The 15,588-nt window shown below is 51.7% G+C and overlaps 1 long non-coding RNA gene across 1 annotated transcript; it reads right to left on the bottom strand.

The window, feature by feature from the left end:
• Positions 1–2,159: 2,159 nt before the first annotated feature.
• Positions 2,160–14,817, bottom strand: LOC125336939. The gene is made up of 3 exons (XR_007207889.1): positions 14,718–14,817; positions 13,939–13,945; positions 2,160–2,170 (listed from the first exon to the last, which is right to left on the bottom strand). It is a non-coding gene; the product is annotated as an uncharacterized LOC125336939 (long non-coding RNA).
• Between the last annotated feature and the right edge of the window lie 771 nt (positions 14,818–15,588).

Here is a 15,588-nt window from a genome sequence, read left to right as displayed (position 1 = left end):
TGGAATTGCTGGGAGCAGGGAAAGGGACTCTTCTGGGAGAAGGGTGAAAAGGGGTCCCTTCCAGTCAAGGAAGTGGTCGGGTATTGTCTATTATCAGTTGGTTTTTTCCATGTGAATAGTTTCTTACACCCTCTGTATTGTTGCTGTTACCGTTCATTTTCTTATCGCTGTTTCCAGTAAATCGTTCTTATTTCAACCCACGATCTTTATCTTATGTGCCTCCAGTCCTCTTCAGCCACCCACAGGTGGAGGGGGAGAGGGGAGCGAGGGGCAGCATGGGAGCACTAAATTGGAGAATTCCATTCTTAAACCGCTACAGCCTCCCACGTCAAAGGTCCCAGGGGAGCTCACACATTGCTGGTAATGGATGTTTGGAGATGAAAGGATCCAAGGCTGTGGTCTTGGGTCCCACCTGGGTCATGAAACTGTTAAAAAAAGGTTTCTTTGTCCTCGGCTTCCTGCAGCAGAGTCTCAGACATACTATTCCAGAAAAAAATCCCAATATTTGAGTGCTACAGCAATAGGAACAGCTTGAGCTGGGTGTCTCTGCAGAGGGACCCTGAACAAAGAGATCCCTGGGCTTTTCTACCTCACAGTTCGTGCATGTGCTCTTCATGCCTCCAGTGGTGATTTTTGTTATGGGGTCTGCTAACACCTTACTGGACTCCTCCTGTCTCCACACAGACTGGCCATTGACTTCTCTTATCTTGTGGAGTTGCAGCTTCCACTGATAGCTGGAGCCTCCTCATCTCCTGCTCTGTGCTTCCTAGCACTCGCTGAGCCAGCAGAGCTTGAGAGCCCAAAACATTCCTGATTTAGGGAAAGCACTGCCCAGAAACAGCTCAAACATCAGTGTGTTATCAGCAGTGTTCTCCTACTGCATTCACACACAGCTCTGTACCAGCTACGAGGAAAGTTACTGAGAAGATGAACTCCATTCCACCCAAACGCACATCTGGGTGAGAGTTCAGAGCTTGTGACTTGAGGCTTCTGCAAATCCAGCTACTCAGACTGAGAAAGGAAAGCTAAGCAAGCAGCTAAACCACACAGTATTACAACTCCAAGTGGCCTATTGTGATTTAAAACTTACTTATTAAGCCAAACTACTGATATTTCTCAACCCCGTCCTTGGCAGGGGGGCTGAGAGTGGCCTCCACTGAATGGTTTTCCACTGGGCCCCAGCTTAGAGAAACCTCAGAAGGGGCGTAAGAAGACGTTGTGTTTTCCAGGGCAGCTTCTCCCTCCTGCTCCCAGAGCATCCCAGGGAGCCACAGCCAGGAGCGAGCATCGAACGGGCACTGCAGGATTTTGTGTTTCATAACACCGGCTACAGCCTGGGGCTGCAAAGGTCAATCCGTGGAATAGTTCTGACCAGGAGTCAGTGGGAGAGGGAACAACCAAAACAAACAGCTGGCTGGGGGCTGTTTAGGCTTCTCCCCGCACTCAGCTGCACGTCAACACAAAGACCTGCCCAGGTCCCAAGCTGCCCGGTCTGGCTGCACCTGTCTCCATTTCCAGCCAAGGAATGCTGCATTCCCAGGTATTTTACACAGGTTGTCCTGGAGCAGAGAGCCAGAATGCCCACCAGGCTCTCTCCAGCTGAGTTATTTTTCCATCCCTGCCCAGAAACAACCGTTGGCACTAACGTGACTAATGCAGAGCCTTTGGAAATCAGCAGAGTGAGAAATTCCCCCCACACTGAGCCCCTTCCCTCCTGCAGCACCTGCTGGGGCCCCCACACCTCTCCTGCTTCCAGAAACTCCTCCCTCTTCTTGAGTTCCTCTCCCACCCCATTTCCGTAGCTGAATTTGGGGATGCAGCTTGCCATCCTGCCTGGGCTTTGATAGGAAAGATTTGGTGGGCTGGGGGTGTGCAGTGGTCTCAGGGGGCTGGTCCCAGTCAGCTCCGTGGCCAAGGCTGAGCCCACCAGTGAAGCTGATGGTGCCTCTGTGAAAACATTTCAGAAAGGGAAGAAAATACCAGGTGGGAGGAGAAGGAAAGAGCAAAGAGAGAAGCGAGAGAGGAGCAGCAAGGTGGAGCAGGAGGGGCTCCATGGGGGTGTAGATTTTCCCTGCAGCCCAAGGAGGACTCAGACCAGGATGGATGTTCCCTGCTCTGTGGAGGGGACCATGCCATGGCAGATACTCACACAGCGCCCCGTAGGGAACCGCTCCAGGGCAAATGGATATTCCTGAAGAAAACACAGCCCATGAAGGACCACACTGCAGGAGGTTTTCCTGAAGGACTGCAGCCTCTGGGGTTCCCATGCTGGAGCACAGGAAAGGGGAGGAGGAAGGAGCAAGAGGAAGAATCCACTTTGTGCTGACCTTGACCTGCTGCCCTCAATCTCCCCTACACCACGTTTTTTGGGGGGGAGGAGCTATTAGGGGAGTTTGGAGTGAAGAAGCAAAACTGAATCTGAGAAAGGAGTGGGGAGTGGTGAGGAAATATGTTGGTTTAATGTTTGTCTTTTTGTTTCCCACTCCCCAGATTTTAGGGCAATAAATTAAATTACCTTTCCCCAAACTGTGTCTGTTTTAACCTGTGACAGTAATTAGTGACTTCCCCATCTCATCCCAGCCCAGGAGTTTTCTTGCTCCTTTTTTCCCCCAATTTTTTCCCCCACTCCTGCTGAGGGAGTGAGCAGCTGGGTGGGAGTTCTGCTGTCAGCCAAGGTTCTCTCATCACCACAACCATGACAAGGGGTTGAAGTGAGATGATCTTAAGGTCCTTTCCACCCCAAGCCATTCTGGGGTTCCATGGTTCCACTGCATAAGGAAAAGCTCTCCCCTTTGGCTTTCCCCAGCACTGTTCTTCAATCTCTCTGCCCTGAAGGATATTCCTGCAATTTTCCTGGAATTTTCCTGCCAAAAGATGCACCTACAGGTCTTCAGGAAGGCCCCAGCTGCTGCCCAGCCCCTGGTTCAGAGCAGATCCCCATGCAGGGAACATGGCAAGGTGTGGTTTTGCTGGCTGGAGGGGACTGATGGGGATATTTTGTGATCAGATTTTTTTCCTGGCTGGAAGAAAAAGCACCTCAAATGAAACAGTCTGAGCAGACAAATCAGGCCCAGGTGTTTGAGCAGTTAAAGAAGGAATAAGAAAATGAACAAGGGAGGCTCTCAGATGCACGGTCCAGGCACTGCCTGATGCTGGGAGAGCAGTGACACGTCCCAGGGACAGGGGCTCGGCTGCACTGTCCCCTCCTCCCTGGGCTGTCAGTCTCTCACAGGGGGGCTGCTGGGGGAAGGCAATTGCCAGCTCTAATTGCCCTTCTCTCCTCGCAGCCCTTTGAACCAGGAGGGGGGTGAGGGGGGTTCTCCCCCTCCCACGGCCCCACATTGCAGAGCCCAGCCAGGACTTTGTTGTCCCACTGGGTGTGCTTTGTGTCCTACCAGGCACCATTGTCAGCCTTTGCATCCCGTTACCAGCTGGTTCATTTTATTGATGGTTTTGTGCGGTTGAAGTGAGCTTTGAAAGTCAAAAGATGGAGCAGAGTTCCAGAGGGGCTCCGGCTGCACATTCCAGTATCCAGGATTAGCAGCGATGGCGTGGCTCGGGTGGCAGTGGAGGAGGTGGCCAGCAGTGCCACGTGCTGTCACTGCCTCGCTCAGGGAATTGGGAAGCAAGAGTCAGAAGCCTGAGAGGAAATATTCCATATTGGAGACAGCCAGGACATGTTTTCAAAGGTTTCTTCAAAACAGGTAATACAGAGGCACAACGGTTTTACTCTTTTGTTTGATATGTCATGATCCCAAGACCTTGGGATTTGGGGATTTTTGAAAACAGATTTGTGATAAAGTCAAACAAAAGGGGGAACGCTGCTCGCTGCTAAGGATTGGATGTGCCTCATTTCCAGGAGGATTTGCCAAGGCCCTGGGAGCACCAAAGGTCTGGGCCGGCCTCACCTGGAGCCTCACCCTCCCTGCCGTGCTTGTTGGCCTGAAGGGCTGCGTTTAAGCTCCAAACCTGAGCCTTTGGCCCTTGCCTGGGGTTTGCTGTAACCCTGCTGGTCCCCAGTGCAGCCATGTCCATTCCCTGGCCGTGGATTCCACTGATCCTGACCCTGGTGTGTGAATTGACACTGGATCTGCCTCACCATCCCCAGCCCCCCTGATGATGGAGACTCTTGATTGCCCCTCCCCATGAGGCTGGTGCTGCTCTGCTCCCCTCGCTCAGGTACCATGGGGCTGCTGGGATCCCTGACCCTCTGGCCACGGCATCATCCCTGGCTCACATCCCTGGCTCTGCCTGGGAAGCACAGAACCCTCTGGCTCCTTCACAAGAGTAAACTCCTTTCTACAAATTTCATTTATTTAATGCATTTACATAAAATGCATTTTTGTATCTTTTTCAACTTGCCCACATGTTGAGAAAAAAATTCCCCCTGCTCCTGGACCTGCACCCAGACAGCAGATGGGCCTGCCCTCGATGCCACAACCTCCCTAATTATCCACAGGTTGTTAACACACAGGAGAGAGTTCAGTCTTTGTGCCACTGCAAAACTCCAGGCTGCCTCTGGGCACTGTGAGCAGGGAGCTGCTCCAACAGCTGGAGCCCCTCTGGAGCCAGGCTGGGAGAGCTGGGGGAGTTCACCTGGAGAAGAGAAGGCTCCAGGGAGAGCTCCGAGCCCCTTGCAGGGCCTAAAGGGGCTCCAGGAGAGCTGGAGAGGGGCTGGGGACAAGGCATGGAGGGACAGGACACAGGGAATGGCTTCAAATGGACAGAGGGCAGGGCTGGATGGGATATTGGGAAGGAATTGTTCCCTGTGAGGGTGGGGAGGCCCTGGCACAGGGTGCCCAGAGCAGCTGTGGCTGCCCCTGGATCCCTGGCAGTGTCCAAGGCCAGGCTGGACAGGACTTGGAGCAGCCTGGGACAGTGGAAGGTGTCCCTGCCCATGGCAGGGGATGGGACTGGATGAGCTTTAAGGTCCCTCCCAACTCAAACCATTCTGGAATTCTATAGTTCTGTGATCAATCTCTGCAGAAAATCTCCTGTGCTGGGTCCAACAGGGGCTTCCCTCAGTCTGTGCAGTGACAGCGAAGCCGCCACCACCCCACATTGGGGCTGTCACAGCTGGACCCAGCTTTGGCTCCCTCTCCTCTTTCATAGCTGCTCTGAAGCCTGCAGGGAGCTGGGTTTTCACTGAGCCGTTTCAAAGCTCTCTCATTAACTGCTTGCCAGCAGCCAGCTCTCCGATAATGGAGATCGCCTCTGGAAATTGCAGCCCCATAGCAACAAGGAGTTTAATGGCTATTATTCCTAAACGAAGGACACAGGTCTGGTAATCCACCTCGTGCCTCTGGCAAAGGGCCTTGGAAATGATGATTTCCCATTGCAGGTAAGGCAGGAAAACACACACAGTCACAAGAGTGTTAAAACAGCAAGGCCTGGCCTGGCTGAGCAGTTTTTGACATCTCAAAATACTGGAGTTTTAAATTCTTAAAAATTTTTTTTCATGGAGTCAGGTGAAGGCACAGGAAATCTTCACGTGTTTTAAAAATTGAAAGGTGTTAATCTTCCTTACAAGAAAAAATGGGAAACCTGTTTTCAAGGGCAGGACCCACTTTACGTGGTCTCCAGCAGAGACTTTTGGCACTCTGTGCTTGTGCTTGTCCACTTTGAAGCTGAAGTTTTCCTGTGTGTCCCACTGTAGAGTAATACAGAACCTCAGAATCCCAGACTGGTTGGAAGGGACCTTAAAGCTCATTTCATCTTCCCCTGCCATGGGCAGGGACTCCTTCCCCTATCCTGGGGTGCTCTAAGCCCCATCCAGCCTGGCCTTGGACACTGCCAGGGATCCAGGGGCAGCCACAGCTGCTCTGGACAGCCTTAGCCCATGGCCACTGTCCCTTCTCTGCACACCCAAATCTGGCTCCATCCTCTCTCCAGTCCTTTCAGGCAGTGGAAGGTGCAGTGAGTTCTTCCCTCACAGGTACAGTTCTCCAGGTCCATCCATCCCTGTGACCTTCCTCTGGATCCATCAGGGAGTCCTGGAGCAACTCCCCTCAGCCCTGTCCCCATGACCTTTGTGCCAGTGGCTCTCACCACTTCCTTCTCCATCAATTTAAGAAAATACACAACTTGTCACTGCAAAGGCCTTTTAGTGCAGTTTTGTTAACATTAGGGAGGGTGGAGCCAGGTGGGGCTCGGGCTCTGCTCTCAGGTAACAAGTGACAGGAATGGAAGAAATGGCCTCAAGTTGTGCCACGGGAGCTTGAGGTTGGATAGTGGGTAAAATTCCTTACAGAAAGCGTGCTCAGGCACTGGCACGGGCTGCCCAGAGCAGCGGTGGGGTCACCATCTCTGGAAGTGTTCAAAAACCATGTGAATGTGGCATTCAGGGATGCGGTTTTAGCACCTGGCAGTGCTGGGTTGATGGTTGAGCTTGGAGCTCTTAGAGAGTTTCCCAACCTTAATGATTGGAATTATTAATGAATTAGTTAATTAATTAATTAATTCCATGATTTCTACCCACCCAGCAGCTCCATCATCCCTGTCATGGCCAGCAGTGCCTTTCTTTGAGCTTCCTTGGACATGATCAGGCTGAGCTTGGTAAGACCCTGACGATCTCCAGCGGGGATGAGTTAACACTGGAAGTGGCCCCAGATGTCCCTGTGACAGGTGGTGGCCTCACCCTGCACGTGCCCACCCCGTTACTCCTTTTCCCTGCCTCCCCTGTGCTGCCTTCCCCAACCCTGTCACGAGTGTGGGGAGAAACCAGAATAGTTTGGAGCTCTGGCGTGGCCTGGGAAAAGGGGAGTATCAGTCTGCTTGGGTGGAGAGACAACGGTCAGAGAGGCTCCAGGGTGGGAGGGAGACGGGAGCCTGAGGGGAAGGTGTGCATGGGTTAGAGAGACCCTGGAGAGGGCTGAGGGCAACCAGCAGAGAAGGTACTGGTGGGTACACTCCTGGCCATGCCTGGCTCAGGGCCTTGAGGGTTTTAGGAGTGGTTCCCCCTGCAGCTGCCTTTTGAAGCCCTTGGGATCTCATCCACTGCTTTTTGCTGTGCCAGTGGGGCTGCAAAAGCTTTCTGATTTTTTTGGATGAAAGCAGCATTTCTCCCACAGTCATCAAGGTACTCCAAGAGCTGAAAAAGACTGAATATTATAAGAGATGTAATAACCTTCTAATATCATTGTACATCCTCTGTAGAGTGGACAGGAGGCTTGAACTCTGTGTCCCCCTGAAGAGCCACCCAGCCTAGCCAGGCAATCCCTGCTGGGGACCAGTGTGAGCCCAAGGAGGGAGTTCAGCACAGCTATGCTTCTTTTCAGCACAGCCATATCCTCTGACGTATCCCAGGATGCTGGAGCTGCTGTCTGGGTGCCTCCCAGCCTGACTTCCAAGCCAAGGAGACACCAGCATGCAGTTCACCACTGCAGCCACCGCCGTGGCTGTGCAAACCAAGTCACCGCAAGAAAGAAGAGTTGACTCAAGTCTTAAAAACCCAGCTTGGAAAGCTGCGGCTCCAGGGGCAGTGAGTGCAGGGAAGCTTCCCCTTCCTCAGCCCACAGGGGAACGGCAGGATTTGGGCAGGGGCTGAGGAAGGAGACACAGGGCTCCCCAAAGCTTGTGCTGGGTTGTGACCCCTGGGCCAAGGTTCTGCTGGGTCTGTGCAGCCCCTTTCCTCCCCAGGCACCTCTGCCACCCCAGCCCAGAGCCCGCCCAGGGCTGTGCCAGCAGCACCAGCTGCCTGCTCACACTGCCCACACTGAGACGATACTGTGGGTGCCCTGTGCCCCCAAAGAGGTGGCCCCAGGACGCATCACCTGCAGCCTGACCCGGCTGCCGCGGGCTGAGGCAGCAGCGACCTGCTCTGCCCTGCTCCGGGTACTTAAAATAGGTCAGCAGCAGGTGACTGGATGAAATTACCCTTCATTTTATTGTAAGGGAGCTGCAGACGAGGCCCTTCCCCGTGGCTAACAGCAGGGATTGCCAGTGACAATGTAATGATTTTAATCCAGCAGTTTTCATTAACTCCTGACACGCCGCGGGCCTGCGCTGGTTCACCCTCTCCATGAGGCAGCACCAGCCGGGTCGGGAGGATGATGCCACTGCTCTGAACGTGCACAGGGACATGTCCCAGACACCACCGTGGACCACAGTGGTACAAACCCATCTCTGGGACTTGGTGTAAAGTCCAAAACCTCTCTCTGTGCTCCCCTGGGTCAGTGCAGGGCTCAGCAGCCAGTGGGGAGCTCTGTGACAGCAAAGTGCTAGTTTAGCCCAGGGATCAAAATCTCTCCATTTCTGGAGATAAACAGAACAACACAGCTCTCCATGTGTCACTGGGTGTAAGTGGACTTTTATTTGTCAGCCACTAAAAGGCATGACTTGAGCGTCAGGGTATGGACACAGGACACAGCAGGACAGCGGGGGAGGCAGGGGTGGGGATTGGGTGGTGGAGAAAATGATGTCACATTGTGGGTGAACATGAGGGCAGGGCTGTCCCACTGGGGAAAAAGCAGGCTGAGGGCTCAGAATGAACTCAGAGCTGGAGCTGGCTTGTGGCGTCAGGTGCTCAGTGAGCTGCATGGGGCGGAAGGAGAGTGAGTCACCACAGTGTGACTGAAGGAGGCTGACTCGTCTTTATGCCCCGAGTTCTGATGTTAAATCCACCTGCTCTTTCCCCCAGTCCCCAGCAGGCCCTCTGGGAGAAGCAGGGCTGACACAGGCAGGTGCTTTTTCATCTCTGCTGTTGAGAACAAGCAAGGTCCACAGTGAGTGTGCAGGGCCAGTGCAGGGCAGCCCAGTTCCGACTGGAAGCAGGGCCAGAGGAGTGATGATGTTTGAGGTGGTTCCAGTGCCAGAACAGACCACGAGAGCAGCTGTGCTGGGGTGATCCACCGGCTCTGGAACTGGGACACTCCAGGTCCCAGTAGCTGACCCCCGAAGCAGAGAGGAAAAAGGATGAAACAAGGGCAATTCAGCCAGTGGAGCAGCTCCTGCCACTGACAAGGGGTGGCATCCTCTCTTCTTGCTCCTCTTCCCACCTTTCCCAGTCTTCCTTGACCCCAATCCCTGTCCCCCCAGTATCTCTTGTGCTTTTCCACTTTTCTGCAAGGGGTTGCAGCTCCCAGACCAGCTCCAGGAGATCCCAGCACCTCCGAGGTGTGTGCTGAGCACCTCTGGAGCAGTGGAAGGTAAGACAAGACCTCCCCCTTGTGCTGAGCTGTCACAGCAGATTTACAGCTGCAGCTCTGGACAAATGCTGCAGGTGTGAGATTATTAAAGGAATGGGCTTTTAAGCCCAGAGAAGAAAATTCCTTTTGCTTCAAAAGGTAGGATGAACTTACTCATGTCCTGGAACAGCATGGCGGAGACACTGCCCCTCCATGAGCTGTGCTTGGGCTTTTTCATTTATTTTTTCCTAGGATGTCCTTCCGAATGGAAGGATGTCCTGAGGTCAGGAAGTGATTTAGTCCAACCTACGACTCAAACCAGGGTCAGCTCTGAGGTCACAACAGGCTACCTATGGCTCTTTCCTAGGTAAGGTCTTGGAAACCCACAAAGTCTTCTGGTCTTCTGACAGCATGGTGAGATTCTTGGGATTGTCCCATAGGGCAGGAGTTGGACTCAACGGTCCTTGTGGATCCTTCCAGCTCAGAGCATTCAGTGAACTGGTTTGGTGCCACTTTGGCCCGTTGGAAGGTTCCTTAAGGAAGATGAATTGCTGAACGAGAGAGCCACTGACTGCTGTGTCCCATTGGTCTGGCCTTCAGGGAGATGTCTTAAAATCCTCTTGTCTTGTCCAGGTGGTGGTCTGAGTGTGCTAATGAAGCACTGCAAGCAGTGGCCTCCTCTGGCTCCCAGCCCAGGAAGAGGGGGAACACCGTTGTTCCATGTCCATCCTGCTGGACACGGGTGAAGCCGAGGCACGGGGGAGGGAGGTCTCCCTGCTCCCACTGTGGCACGGATGGGGCTCCACAGCCCAGCGACAAGGACTTGCTTCCTTGACATGACGCCTTCCACGGGACAGGGCCAGGCAGGAGCAGGCTGTGTGCCCAGAGGTCCCCGCGCTGCCTGATGCAGGTGGCACAAACATCAAAAATGGGGAAAACCTCTGGACAGCAGTTCCACTGCAGGCTGGTCAAGCAGCATGACTGAGACCCTGAAATACTTCCCACAGCTCCTGAAATGTCTTGGGCAAGGAATACCAGCACTTATGAGCCAGCCTTGGCTCTGTTCGAGCAGTTCCCTAAGCTTCAGAGTAACCTTCACTATTAACAAATGTCCAGGGTCAGGCTGGAGAGGGCTTGGAGCAACCTGATCTAGTGGAAGGGGGGTGGAGCAAGATGGGCTTTAAGATTCCTTCCAACCCAAACCATTCTGGAATTCCATGATTAATGGAATTATCCTGATTTATGGTAAATATGGCCCTTTCCACATTTTTCTTTTAATCATTTCTCTCGCATTTGCTCTCCTCATTTATGGTAAATATGGTCCTTTCAATTTCTTTCTTTTATCATTTCTCTTGAGTTTGCTCTGCCTGTGGCACATGGGAAGGAAACAAGCCATGGACTCAGGGGGGCTGAGTGCTGAGATATGAAGATCAGTTCCTGAGGTCCCAGAGCAGTGCTGGGCTCCTCTGCAGCCTGTCACAAGGTGCCACTGACCACACTGGGCTGTCCTGGCACTCACAGCCTCATCAGGGTTATCCCCTCTCTCCTAAGCCAGTAAAGGTGTTGACACCACGTCCAAACCCTCAGGAACAGCATATGGAGTGTTTGTGAGACTCCCACTGAATCCTCGTGCTTCACCTGTCTAACAGGGAAAGTGTAACTCCAGCCTGTCCACACCAAGCTGTTCATTGTTGGCACGGGTTATTAAACGCCCGAAATACAGAAATACAGAAAACTGGTTCAGAGGAAAGAGGAGCCCAGTCACGGGCTAATCCTCAGCCATGGAGGACAGACCTTCCCAGGTGTCTGCAGACCTCAGAGCTGGGGCTTCCACAGAGTCTGGCTGGGGGTCATTGAACCACAGGCTGGCTTGGGAGGTAATTTAAATATCATCAAATCTTAAAGTCCGAGTGGTTTGGGTTGGGAGGGACCTTAAAGCTCATCCCATTCCACCCCCTGCCCAGGGCAGGGACACCTGCCACTATCCCAGGCTGCTCTAAGACCCGTCCAACCTGGCCTTGGACACTTCCAGGGTTTGGAAGTAATATCCCAGGAACTACCAGATGGAAGAAGTTGAACAACGGGTTTAAATGGAAGCTGTGGGGCTCTGAACAAAAGCAATACAGGGGAAGGGGAGGTGAAGGAATAGCACCCTTTAATTTTAAAATTGCTGATACATTTGTGACCCTCCATCATCTAAAAATGGCTGTATCTGGATCATACACCTGGGCAACCTGATCTAGTGCTGGCATCCCAGCCTGTCAGTGGGGTTGGAAGCAGGGGTTCTTCCAGGCCCAGAGCAGTCTGTGATTCCATTCCATGATATCCAATGCAGTGGGGCTGGATTTGGACTCCACTTCCAGGCACATAGAGGCTGTAGGTTGGTATCTCGGGGAAGGGCAGGAATAGGGGAGCTTGTGGCTCTTGATTTGGGAACTCACAGGCATTTCCAAAGATGGGGCAGACTTAAAAATATCTTGGTCCAAGCTGCGTGAGAGCCACCAGCAGAGCCTGGCTGACACCTTCCCTTGGCACCCACGAGCAGCCTCGTGTGCCAGGTGACACAGGACTGGGGCTCATGCCTGTGCTGTCCAAAGCACAGTGTCCCCAGTAACATTTGGGGAGGATTGGGATTTTTGTCCAGTAACTTGAGACAGAGGAAGGGCGTTGGGTTAAAGCTTTGAGACTCGGGAAACACACCTTCAAATCCGACATTCCACCAGCTCAAGTACATCTTGTCTGGGGAAATGCTCCAATCCACAAATTTATAGGGTCATTTGTTGGAGGGGACCTCAAGAGGTCTCCGCTCCACCCTCCAGCTCAAAGCAGGGACAGATAGGAGGTCAGATGGGGCTTCTCAGGGCTTTTTCCAGTTCTGCCTCAAAAACCTCCAAGGGCAGACTCCACAACCTCTCTGGACAACCTCTTCTAACATTTGATTCTACACATAAACCCAGCTGCACATTATTCCTTTATTTGTGGAACTCCTAAATGTGTGACAGCATATTTAATGAAAATGTAGCCCTAAAAATACAAAACACATATATTAAATATATATATATGGGGCTATATAAAAATATAGCCCTAAAAATGTGCTTATTATTTTACAGAATCACAGAATTATTAAGTTTTGAAAAGGCCTTCAAGATCACCGAGTCCAACATTTGACTGCCACTATAAATCCTGGTTTCTGTCCTGTGCTACTTCCAGTCCCTTTTCCTGTCCTAACAGACAAAATTCTGCAGGTGAGGAGTGCAACAGGTAAGGGTGGGATGGTGGAAAGAATTGGGAAGATGTTGAGATGACCTTCAAAGCTGGGTATTGCTACTGACAGACACTGCCCAAAAAAAGTGTCTTGGTGGATTTGATTTGTTGCTAAATGATGAGTAACTTAATCCATTTTAATACTTTCCTTTCCCAGAACAAATCATACAAAGCTGTTTCAACAAAGCAGAAGGAAGAAAAGAATCCCCTACAAAACACCCCAAAAGCTTGCAATAAATTGCTGTTTTCCTTTGGAGGAAAGAGAAATAATTTAGCTGTACTGTTTGGATGTCAGCAAGGACCAGTGGTGTCAGGAGATAGGACAAAGCCCATAATGAAGAACACTCATAAATGTTTCATTCTGAGAGAATATTTAAAAATAAGTGATCTGGAAAGCAAAGCAAAGACTAAACAACTATGAGCATTTCTTTATGTGGGTGTGAGGAACAATGCTGGCAAACAGAAGAGGTGAATCCTTAAATACAGAGAAGCCTAAAATTCAAGGAAACATGAGTGTGAGAATACTAACACAGATTCTTCTGAGCAGGGCTTGGAGAAGCCAAAATACAGAACATTTCTGTTCACTCAGTGGTAAAATTATTGGAGGAAGAAGGATGATGGCCAGCAAATTGAACTGCAGGTGTCAGTCCCTGCCATGCTCCTGTGCTCCAGCTTTCCCGTGTGTCCCTGGACACAGGGAGAAGATGCTGGTAGCGCACGAGGGAGGAAAGGGCAGCAGGAAAACAGCCCCAGTGCAGCCAGCCCCATGCCAGGGCTGTGGGTCCTGCTGGGAGGGACCACAACACTTCCACTGCCCCTCATCCTACTCAGTCCCTCCTCAGTCCCTCTGACACAGAGACGCTGGGAATGTGCCAAGACACTGATGGTATGTGCTGATTTGCAGATGAATTTGCATGAATTTGCATACATCTCCCTCTCAGTTTGCATTCATTCCCTGCGATGCCTTTAAGAACAAGTAAAACATTGTCTGCTCTGAATGAGTCAAATTTCCTACTTTAGTTTTCTTTTTTGCTGATACACAAATGTGGTTAATTTATTTTCTTCCTTTTCTATTGCTTTTCCCACCTCCCTTCCACCCTCAGCTACCAGAGCAATCTATTATTTTTTTACATTATATGAAAATTGTTATCCTAAATCATTCCCTCAGTTGTGCACAAAGCAGGCAATATCCCAAACTGTGGCAGGGACTGTCCAATTTGCACAACACTGATGGTTCACAGACTGATCTTAATATTGCTCCACTTCTCATTTCCTTTCCTGGAGGAACAGGTCTCCATACTGACATCTGCTTGGTGAGAAGTTTTAGGTAAATAGAATTCCACACAATTAAATGTTGAGGAACAATTATCCTGACAGCTCTTTGCTGTGCAGATGAGGGAATTGTGTGGAAGATCACGGACTGGGAATGCTCGTTCTGCAGGGAGCACTGTGGCTCTGGGGAACAGCAGATATTTTGGGAAATGTGGTCACTATGGGACCTGATGGAGTGAGAGCTAATGCTTTGCTGGCATTTTTCCTAATATCCCACCTGGAGCCTTGTTGTCTCTTTGGTGTTGTTCTCTAAGTGCCCTGCCAGTGTTTGTGGGCTGTGATCTCCAGCCCCTCAGCATCGTCTTTGTGTGACAGCACAAACCAACCCCTTCCACCTGTCCTGGGGCCACGTGTCAGAGCCCTGACACCTCAGCCATCCCCTGGCACCTCAGCCACCCCCTGCCACATCTCCTGTGTGTATTTTTGTCACACCCTCTTGTTCTGGCTGGAGAAGGGGGTTTGGGGGATGGACAAGAACAGGGGATCCCAGCAACGAGTGGAGGGAACTGGTAACTCCTCCCTTCTGGTCCCAGTCCTCGTGAAGCCCAGTTTGTGGTTTCCTTGATTTGCCATGAGAGTGCACTGTTGACTCATGTTCCATCTGTCCTCCTGGTCCTTCCCAGCAGGCTGATCCATCCCTTCCCAGGCTGCACTGGTGACCGGGGTTACCCTGCCCTGGCCCGGAGCAGTTTGGCCCAGATCTGAAGTTTGTTGAGGTCTTTCTGGACTAAAACTCTGCTATTCCTGTGCCAGCAGCTTCCTTGTCCCTGGTGTTGCCTACAAACATGGTGAGGCTGCACCTGAATTGTCACCCAGAGAGCACATGGAGATATTGAACTACCCCAGGCCACTGCTGGGCCCTGGGATACTCTGATTGTCACCTGAAGTCAATCAAACTCCAGTCCGACTGTACCCACTGCCCTTCCTTAGGGATGGTCCATTGCCACAGTCTTTAACCCAAGGGTTTTCACTGTATTAACTCAGTAGTGTCCAGACAGTGTCAGGGGGGTTTAGGTTGGATCTCAGGAAAGGTTCTTCCCCCAGAGGCTGCTGGGCACTGCCCAGGCTCCCCAGGGAATGGGCACGGCCCCGAGGCTGCCAGAGCTCCAGGAGCGTTTGGACAGCGCTGCCAGGGGTGCCCAGGGTGGGATTGTTGGGGTGTCTGTGCAGGGCCAGGAGCTGGGCTGGATGATCCTTGTGGGTGCCTTCCAGCTGAGGACATTCCATGAATATATATTCCATGATTCCATGTCTTTCCTGAAATTAGTCTTCTGTTCTACCACCTTCAAGTTACCTCCAGCATCTCCTATTGCACTGCTTCCCTTCCACTTCAGCTGAGTTCCCACCTGTTGGATGCACCTCCTGGCTTGAGGCTGACGCTTCCCATCCTGGGATCACTGGAATATGATCTGTGGCTCTGGCCTCCCTGCCTCTTCCAGTGCTTTGGGATTGTTTGTCCTGGCAGGAGATGGGTTTGCTGAGCACCGCCCAGGCCCTTCTGATGCCTTTTACTGGTCTTAAAATCAAGAGGCATACACGGTTAGAAGGGAAAAAGGGATTTTACCTTGGTATTTATTTTAAGGATCCTTAGGTGTACACGTCTAGGTCGTATGCATCGAGATGCACCCCGCCGAATCTATCTCTGTGTCCGTGTCTTTCTTCCCCGTCCCTGTGTCTCTGTGTCTCTGTGTCTCTCCCCAACATTGGGTAGAACATTATAGGTTTTACTAATTAGTATATCTATCAAAGATTCCCCAATGAGAGGCTCGAGTGAGCCCCCCCTCCCCAAGGAACCTTCCCCTGGATGGTTCTATCTTAGTTTACAGAATGTGTTCTGGAGAGGACCTTGGGGTCTGGGGCACACTGA

The sequence above is a fragment of the Corvus hawaiiensis genome, chromosome 22 (genome assembly GCF_020740725.1).
Source record: "Corvus hawaiiensis isolate bCorHaw1 chromosome 22, bCorHaw1.pri.cur, whole genome shotgun sequence".
Taxonomy (NCBI): Eukaryota; Metazoa; Chordata; class Aves; order Passeriformes; family Corvidae; genus Corvus; species Corvus hawaiiensis.
This window is presented reverse-complemented; position numbering and strand designations above follow the sequence as displayed.